Here is a 10,466-nt window from a genome sequence, read left to right on the forward strand (position 1 = left end):
GTGGTCAATAAATATAACATTTTTATCAGCCTACTTGTTGGCAAACATTTTTAAATCCTCCTGCTCTTATCCACGGATCCTTACGACATGTTAAATGCACAGTCCTGTTATGTGTAAACATATTTCAGCATAATAATTCCATACATGACAGAAATGGTTCCACTTCTACAAGCTGACCCCCAACCCTGACTGTAAGTTAAGACTAAATGCTGTGAAAAAAATGCAATCGCTCCTAAATGACCGAAGTTATTTAGACAGTGCAAAATTGTGTGTAAAGTTAGGAATAGTTACCTGTGTTAGTTTTTTCTTGTACTTGTTTCTTTGATTTGGCTCGTGGGTGCATGACGTAGCTTAAATGGACGCACCCGGAAGGGGAGGGGTATGTGAGATTGGCGGAGGTTTTTGAAGAGGTGTTTGTTTGGTTGAAAAAGGTGAAAACGGAATTTGTTTTCTTAAAACAGTGGAGTCCTACGGACAGATTTTGTGGAGAAAAAACAAAACACAATCGCAATCGCATGTCATACGCCAGGTCAGGGCTTTATGTTATGTGTTGGTGATAATAGTACGTGATGTATAACGCCTCGGAGTCTGGCAAGGTTTACCTTTGGGTTCGTGACCCCTGTAAATATGTTAAAGCTGTTTACCTCAACCACCTGCTTACACCAGTTCTCATGATTAAAAATGCTTTAAACTGTATAAACGTGTCTATGAATATTAAATATTTCATTCTGATATGTATATTTGCAAAAGGAGATAATCACAAGTGAACTGCATTCAATTTTTTAATGAAAATGGAAATCTTGTAAGCTCATTGGGAGGGGGCGGGGGCATTCTTTTGTTTTTAAATATCTTGGTACGTACTGTTGTTCATGATCACGACTATCTTAACTGGAGAATATTTCATATTTAAACCCAGATGAACACAGCCCAGCTGGTCTGTGTGAATCACAATACAGCCGCCAGAAGAGCTGAGAAGAATCGGTTTAGACAGAGCATTAATTTAACACGGCACGTGAGCCTCTATTCTGAATGCAGTTCTAAAGGATGTGCTTTGATATGGCACTGTCTGGTTGCAGTAGCTGGCTTCTGAAGTTTGCCAAGCACGTTGAGCTGGCATGCTTTCACACAGAACTATCTGCTGGACTTCCAGCCTTTGCATGAAAGTCATGAAAGTGCCATCTGTTCCTGCTCTTTACATGACAAGTTCAAAGTGCTTGGGAGAGCCGTTCTAATCGCAGTTCTGCGATGATTGCAGCACTACGCAATGAGAAAACACAAGGGTTTTGGTTCCACATTCTCTAGTCCAAAAGTGTGACTTGAGTATGTTGGCTCCTCATTTTGTTTAGTTATTTAAACATCTTGGTACATACTGGTGCTCATGATCACGTCTATCTTAACAGGTTATCCAGAACCTGGATAATTCCAAATGAGGCAAGAAGGTTGAAACTGATTAGGGTCAGATGCCATGCATTTTTAAATATGTCTTTATTTTGTTTAAATATGGAACATTCTCACGGTCCTGGAGCCCTTGTTACGATAGAACACCAGAATGTCCAAAGTTATTGTTCAATTTGAGTTGATTGTTCAATTTTTCATTGTAGGTACTTGTGTGTAAATGACAAGGTAAGTTTCTGAATCTTGACTACATTTCCACTCATGTTCTTACTTTGTTTCATTAAAGTAGCCCGAGGATAAACTACTGTAAACGAATGTAACATTGGCTAGCTCTGCAATATATTTACGTTTAACTCATGGGCAGCAAGTCCCTGAACTTATGTCGGAGCCTTTACGTGTCTACCAAAGTGGTTGTTTATTTTGTTAAATTATGCAACTCTTTAGTTATAACTCGTGTCTACATTTGTAATTTGCGGTCAGTTAGTTTAATTTAATATTGTGGCTGGCATGTAGATTATTCCGCATACCGGAAACCCTGTGGACTTTAATATCTACGGCCGCCAGATGGCGACATTAGCCCAGTAAACACGCACTGTGCAGAAACCAGTGGGAGTTCGGCTCCTCTTGGGAAAATTAGTTAGTTCATTATTCTGTGATTATTTGGTGATAGCATGTAATGTGTCAATACTGTGCGGCTGTTTAGTTCACATTTAATACAGCTATTGTACGATGGCCTATTTTTTTATGTCTGATTTCAGACCACATAAACCAAAGTCTGCAAACGATAAATCCTAGCTCATAGTTTATCCACCCTGTTCCACATGCTTGCCCTGGGGGTACTGTCGGTTTGTGTGGAGTCTGAGATGGTGGCCCCCGGGGGCAACATGGGGTCCAAACCTTCGATCTTCTATTTCGGCAGTGAGCAGCTAATGAGCGTGTTATAAGGGTTTCATCACTGCATCACACTAGCAAGGATGAGGCTCACAATATTAACTGCTAGGCTTATTGTAGCAAGCTGATTGGTGACCCAACCTAGGGCCTGATCGACAAATAACAAGGAGTGATTTGTGCGGAAATGGCTGATTTTGCAGGAGTGATTCTGGCCCTTCCTGTCTCATGCGAGGCTGATTCTGACCTGTGTGCTCTCATGGCTGCTGGTCACAGAGCTGTGCTGTGGATGACGTATGGTGCGTTAATAAGATACGCACATAAATAATGTTGTGTGCTGGTGTCAGAGCTCCAGTTTTGGGACGGGGATCGTTCTCATGTCTGTACTTCCAGTCCCTTGTAAATCCACACACACACACACACACACACACACACACACACACACTCGCACGCATGCACACACGCACACACACACACACACACACACATGCACACACACTCGCACACTCGCACGCACGCACGCACGCACACACACACACACACACACTCAAACACACACACACACACACACACACACACACACACACACACACACACACTCACACTCACACTCAAACACACTAGCACACACACACACACACACACACACACACACACACACACACACTCACACACACTCACACACACACACACACACACACACACACTCACACACACTCACACACACTCACACACACACACACACACGCACGCACGCACGCACGCACACACACACTGAACAGGTGAGCATCGGGGCTCGGCTCTGACCAGACACCCTGCGTGACGCTCATTTCCTGTCGTGCTCGTAAAACGCCAGACAGGATCGTCACGGTCGTAAATCGTGGTACCGAACCGGGGGACAAATTGGGCAAATGCCTTTTAGTTGCACAATATAGTTGCAGCATAGAAAATCAGCTTTTTGTTCTTCCAAGTACCTCTGTGATCTACTGTCTGATACAGCGAGTGCTTTTCCCTTCATAAATTGTTAGGGAAAAGAAAGAAAGGGTAAAGAAAAGTCCAGAGTACCTTTCGGTTGGCAGCCTTTTAAAGGAGAGTGCTGTGGCAGCTCTGGGGAGGGCCTGATGCAGGTGAGCTCTTCCAGGTGCCCTCCTCATGCAGAGCACACCTGTTCAGAGACCTTTATTCATTCTCCCTGGCGGCTTTAACCTGGTGATTAAGTCTGAGCTGGGCTGTTAAAGTGGACATCCATACAGTCCTTATCGTTTTAACTCACATTATTTCTCTGTAAAATGTAAAATCTCATTTTTTAGATTCTTTCCTCATAGAAACTGCTAACTGGTTTGGGTTTTTTGGGGGGCAGTTGTGTGTGATTTATAGAATGAAACGGTTACCCTGGAGTTTTGGCAGTTGGTTGTGTACCAGACAGGCATAGTTACGTATCGTTAATAGAATGTGTGACTTTGAGGTGCTGTGTGATTGGTCCCTGGCTCTGTTCCAGCGCACCGATAGGCTCCCGGTCGCCGTCAGGATCAGCAGGAATGAGAAGCGCTGCTGGCTCCTGGCGTACGGGCTGCAGCGGACCGACCCACAGATGATGTTTTCCATCTGCTCTTTGAGGGAGGCATGTAACGCAGGGCGGGCTGATGTTTTTTGTAGCCTATGGCTGATCACAACATTAAAAGCTTTTTTTTTCTTTTCTGAGTAAACCCCCAATCCAGCAAGGCACTCAAGCGTCAGTGTTTTAGGATATATTATTATGAAATATTTATATTATTATGAAATATTTGAATTTGACCCCAGGCCCACTATACCATGGACAATATATCAAAACTGCAAAAGCATACTTCTTGAAGCCGTGAGTCCCAAGCCAAATTATTGGGAAACATTTGAGGTTTAGGCGAAATATGTATCCATATTTATTCTGTGAATGCTATGTGCTGAATGACATTCAACCTCTCAAACTTGGACAGAGTGCGTTTAAGTTCACCTACAAATCTAAAGCGCGTTTGACGTGCTGCCTGTTCGTCCACTGTATACTTTGAGCTGTGTGCTAGTTGGGTTTGGAGCACAAACGAACACGCTGTTGTTTTCTGCATGCGTTTCCCATCATGCCCTCTGCTCATGCGCGTTGGTGTGATGTGTGTATCAAACACCCAAAGGCCTGGGGTACGCTTCGCCAGGCCTGATTAAGCACGTTACAGGTGTGAAACTCACAGGGCGTGTGCCTGGTTGTCCGTTTGGAAAATATTCAGTCATTCGGAGATGCTGTGGGGGTGTTTTTATAGGAGACTACAAATTCTTCTCCAAACCTTCTCTTTGAACTCCATATCTAAATATTAAACCAAGGTGACATTTACCCCAGTAGCCTTGTTTTGTTCATGTAACTCGCAGAATTCGCTTTTTGGATTCAGTTCTGGTCCGAAAATACTTTCCCGGATTTAAACCCAGACCGCGTCCTGAGCTGCCAAACCCATGCAGTCTCCGCTGCGTCCCAAACGTCCTTCCCGCAGAGTTTGGGTTCTGCTCGGCGACGGCTGTTTCTGTCATTTCCCCTGCTGACGGATCACGGTCCCCTGAAACGGATGACTGATGTAATATAATGGCCTCAGTTCTGCGTGGAGTCCAGACTAATGCGCTCCTCTTCAGCTCCCGCTCACTGAAGGTTTTAGTGTAAATGTCACAAATATGTATTTATGCTGTGATTATTAATGTCTGATCCCCCTCCATGTGGTGCCACTGTGTTCTACTAAACCCCTCCATATTCTGTGTTTATGGGGCTTTGGGGCTGCCTGGCTCTGTGGTCAGCACATGTTATCTGGTGGAAACCCACAAGTGGCACGTGACTGTGACTGTGATTGTGGTTAGTTACTGACTGTGATTAGGGACTGTGATTGTGGTTAGTTACTGACTGTGGTTAGGGACTGGGACTATGGTTACGGTGCATCCGGAAAGTATTCACAGTGCTTCACTTTTCCCACATTTTGTTATGTTACAGCCTTATTCCAAAATGGAATAAATTCGTTTTTTTCCCTCAAAATTCTACACACAACACCCCATAATGACAACATAAAAGACATTTTTTCAAATTTATTAAAAATAAAAAAAACGAAGAAATCACATGTACATAAGTATTCACAGCCTTTGCTCAATACTTTGTTGATGTACCTTTGGCAGCAATTACAGCCTCAAGTCTTTTTGAATATGATGCCACAAGCTTGGCACACCTATCTTTGGGCAGTTTCGCCCATTCCTCTTTGCAGCACCTCTCAAGCTCCATCAGGTTGGATGGGGAGCGTCGGTGCACAGCCATTTTCAGATCTCTCCAGAGATGTTCAATCGGATTGAAGTCTGGGCTCTGGCTGGGCCACTCAAGGACATTCACAGAGTTGTCCTGAAGCCACTCCTTTGATATTTTGGCTGTGTGCTTAGGGTCGTTGTCCTGCTGAAAGATGAACCGTCGCCCCAGTCTGAGGTCAAGAGTGCTCTGGAGCAGGTTTTCATCCAGGATGTCTCTGCATTGCTGCATTCATCTTTCCCTCAATCCTGACTAGTCTCCCAGTTCCTGCCGCTGAAAAACATCCTCACAGCATGATGCTGCCACCACCATGCTTCACTGTAGGGATGGTATTGGCCAGGTGATGAGCGGTGCCTGGTTTCCTCCAAACATGACGCCTGGCATTCACGCCAAAGAGTTCAATCTTTGTCAAATCAGACCAGAGAATTTTGTTTCTCATGGTCTGAGAGTCCTTCAGGTGCCTTTTGGCAAACTCCAGGCGGGCTGCCAAGTGCCTTTTACTAAGGAGTGGCTTCCGTCTGGCCACTCTACCATACAGGCCTGATTGGTGGATTGCTGCAGAGATGGTTGTCCTTCTGGAAGGTTCTCCTCTCTCCACTGAGGAACGCTGGAGCTCTGACAGAGAGACCATCGGGTTCTTGGTCACCTCCCTGACTAAGGCCCTTCTCCCCCAATTGCTCAGTTTAGACGGGCGGCCAGCTCTAGGAAGAGTCCTAGTGGTTCCGAACTTCTTCCATTTACGGATGATGGAGGCCACTGTGCTCATTGGGACCTTCAAAGCAGCAGAAATTTTTCTGTACCCATCCCCAGATTTTGAGGTCTACAGACAATTCCTTTGAGTTCATGCTTGGTTTGTGCTCCGACATGCACTGTCAACTGTGGGACCTTATATAGACAGGTGTGTGCCTTTCCAAATCATGTCCAATCAACTGTGTCTGTGGTTCACAGGGGAGGGGGGTAGAGTCTGTGGTCCACAGGGGAGGGGGTAGAGTGTGGTTCACAGGGGAGGGGGTAGAGTGTGGTTCACAGGGGAGGGGGTAGAGTCTGTGGTTCACAGGGGAGGGGGTAGAGTGTGGTTCACAGGGGAGGGGGTAGAGTGTGGTTCACAGGGGAGGGGGGTAGAGTCTGTGGTACACAGGGGAGGGGGTAGAGTGTGGCTCACAGGGGAGGAGGTAGAGTGTGGCTCACAGGGGAGGGGGTAGAGTGTGGTTCACAGGGGAGGGGGTAGAGTGTGGTTCACAGGGGAGGGGGGTAGAGTCTGTGGTTCACAGGGGAGGGGGTAGAGTGCGGTCCACAGGGGAGGGGGTAGAGTGTGGCTCACAGGGGAGGGGGTAGAGTGTGGTTCACAGGGGAGGGGGTAGAGTGTGGTTCACAGAGGAGGGGGGTAGAGTCTGTGGTTCACGGGGGGGGGGGTAGAGTGCGGTCCACAGGGGAGGGGGGTAGAGTCTGTGATTCACGGGGGGGGGGGGGGGGTAGAGTGCGGTCCACAGGGGCTTGGAGCTCCACTCTGCATGACGGGCCCACACCACGGCCCCCGGGGGAAACTGAATTATCCTGTGGGATTTAAACTCTTTTCCCCGGCCTTTCTTCTGTGGGGCTGGGCCAGTGTGGCTTTGGCTGGCGTCCAGTGAAAAGTTCTCTCTGGTCTCTAGCAGTTTGTTTCTGTGTTTGTCCCACTGCGTAATTTTCAGTAAGAACTGACTGAACCTGTTTGCAGTGGTTATCCTATCCTTTTCCCAGTGTGGTGAAGTTAGATCAGTGAAATCAGACCTTATAAAGTCCCCAGGGCAAGAATTAGTCTGGCAAACATTGCCACAAACAAGTAATTACAGTAAACGTGCACTGCGATGCGTGCAAGTTGTCATTGATTACAAAGTAAAAATGAGGAAATCCTGTAGTTTAGATTGCTAAATGCATGAATCTGCGCAATAATGATGTTTTAAGCAGTCCCAGGTGTGGCAGGGTGTAGTGCGCATTAGAAATGCTCATTTTGCACAGTCATTTTTTTTAGGGGCTCACGTGGTTGCAGTAATGGGCTTGTGGGTCCTCCGTGTTTCATGTCTGAGAACGGTGATCTCTTGGGCAGACCAATGGGAGAAAAGAAGTATCCTCCAATATATAATAGGTCTGATGACAGCTGTGGTTTGTTTTGATATATTTATAGGTTTCACCGCGGGCTGACTTGCTCCTGCTGAAGGTTTGAGCCTGAAGCTCACGGATCTACAGGCTGTTCCTCCGTCAGGAACGACAGCCGGCTGAATATGCGCGCAATATATGATCGTACTGTACCGATAAATCATCTCTTCAGCCTGACCTGGACCCAGAATCTGTTTTTCATTGGTGTGTTCTTCGTAATTCTGTGTGTGTGTGTGTGTGTGTGTGTGTGTGTGTGTGTGTGTGTCTCCCTGTGTCTAGTGTGTATGTGTGTATACAGTATGTATAGTGTGAGTGTGAGTGTGTGAGTGAGTGTGTGTGTGTCTCTCCCCTGTGCCTGGTGTGTATGTACACTGTAGATATGGAAAATTTAGTTTTTAGGCTTTAAAACATTTTCAGGTGAGCAGGCTGCTTATTTTCCTGATTAATGGTTTTTGCAAGACAAAATGTTCTTTAATTTGAATGAATAATTTACTAAATCACGTATTTAATATTGAATAATATCACCGCCCCAGAGCTCTATTTAATGATATCAGCACTGAGCCCCCTCAGCCATGGGTGAGTATTGTAGCTGAACCCCACACTGGATCAGCTGAGTATTGTAGCTGAACCCCACACTGGATCAGCTGAGTATTGTAGCTGAACCCCACACTGGATCAGGTGAGTATTGTAGCTGAACCCCACACTGGATCAGCTGAGTATTGTAGCTGAACCCCACACTGGATCAGCTGAGTATTGTAGCTGAACCCCACACTGGATCAGGTGAGTATTGTAGCTGAACCCCACACTGGATCAGCTGAGTATTGTAGCTGAACCCCACACTGGATCAGCTGAGTATTGTAGCTGAACCCCACACTGGATCAGGTGAGTATTGTAGCTGAACCCCACACTGGATCAGCTGAGTATTGTAGCTGAACCCCACACTGGATCAGCTGAGTATTGTAGCTGAACCCCACACTGGATCAGCTGAGTATTGTAGCTGAACCCCACACTGGATCAGGTGAGTATTGTAGCTGAACCCCACACTGGATCAGCTGAGTATTGTAGCTGAACCCCACACTGGATCAGCTGAGTATTGTAGCTGAACCCCACACTGGATCAGGTGAGTATTGTAGCTGAACCCCACACTGGATCAGCTGAGTATTGTAGCTGAACCCCACACTGGATCAGCTGAGTATTGTAGCTGAACCCCACACTGGATCAGCTGAGTATTGTAGCTGAACCCCACACTGGATCAGCTGAGTATTGTAGCTGAACCCCACACTGGATCAGGTGAGTATTGTAGCTGAACCCCACACTGGATCAGGTGAGTATTGTAGCTGAACCCCACACTGGATCAGGTGAGTATTGTAGCTGAACCCCACACTGGATCAGCTGAGTATTGTAGCTGAACCCCACACTGGATCAGCTGAGTATTGTAGCTGAACCCCACACTGGATCAGGTGAGTATTGTAGCTGAACCCCACACTGGATCAGCTGAGTATTGTAGCTGAACCCCACACTGGATCAGCTGAGTATTGTAGCTGAACAGGGTACTGGATCAGGTGAGTATTGTAACTGAACCCCATACTGGATCAGCTGAGTATTGTAGCTGAACAGGGTACTGGATCAGGTGAGTATTGTAACTGAACCCCACACTGGATCAGGTGAGTATTGTAGCTGAACAGGGTACTGGATCAGGTGAGTATTGTAACTGAACCCCACACTGGATCAGCTGAGTATTGTAGCTGAACAGGGTACTGGATCAGGTGAGTATTGTAGCTGAACCCCACACTGGATCAGCTGAGTATTGTAGCTGAACCCCACACTGGATCAGCTGAGTATTGTAGCTGAACAGGGTACTGGATCAGGTGAGTATTGTAACTGAACCCCATACTGGATCAGGTGAGTATTGTAGCTGAACCCCATACTGGATCAGCTGAGTATTGTAGCTGAACAGGGTACTGGATCAGGTGAGTATTGTAGCTGATCGTACTGGATCAGGTGAGTATTGTAGCTGAACAGGGTACTGGATCAGGTGAGTATTGTAGCTGAACAGAGTACTGGATCAGGTGAGTATTGTAGCTGAACAGGGTACTGGATCAGGTGAGTACTGTAACTGAACAGGGTACTGGATCAGGTGAGTATTGTAGCTGATCGTACTGGATCAGGTGAGTACTGTAACTGAACAGGGTACTGGATCAGGTGAGTATTGTAGCTGATCGTACTGGATCAGGTGAGTATTGTAGCTGATCGTACTGGATCAGGTGAGTACTGTAACTGATCAGACTGGATGAGGTGGATCTGGCTGGTGGCAGAAAGCACGCAGTCATCTGAGTGTAGATTGAGAGGCTCGGCTCACGGTGTCCAATGCAGCTGCATTTTGCTGTTGAGTGTCAGTTGTGTTTGTGTTGAGTGTCAGTTGTGTTTGTGTTGAGTGTCAGTTGTGTTTGTGTTGAGTGTCAGTTGTGTTTGTGTTGAGTGTCAGTTGTGTTTGTGTTGAGTGTCAGTTGTGTTTGTGTTGAGTGTCAGTTGTGTTTGTGTTTTTTCTAGAACAACATGGTGGAATTCCGGCTGACAACAGCGCATAAGCAGAACTCTTATCCAATCAGAAATGCAGGGCACCCTTTTGGGAAAGGCTGAAGGCTTTCTGCTGTGCCAGTGTAAATCAGCCCTGTGTAAATCAGTCTGGTGTAAATCTGCCTGGTGTAAATGGCACTGCTGTTATTCGAGTTGAATAGGGGCAGGGAGGCTG

Source organism: Conger conger, chromosome 19 (assembly GCF_963514075.1).
Source record: "Conger conger chromosome 19, fConCon1.1, whole genome shotgun sequence".
In the NCBI taxonomy this organism is placed as follows: Eukaryota; Metazoa; Chordata; class Actinopteri; order Anguilliformes; family Congridae; genus Conger; species Conger conger.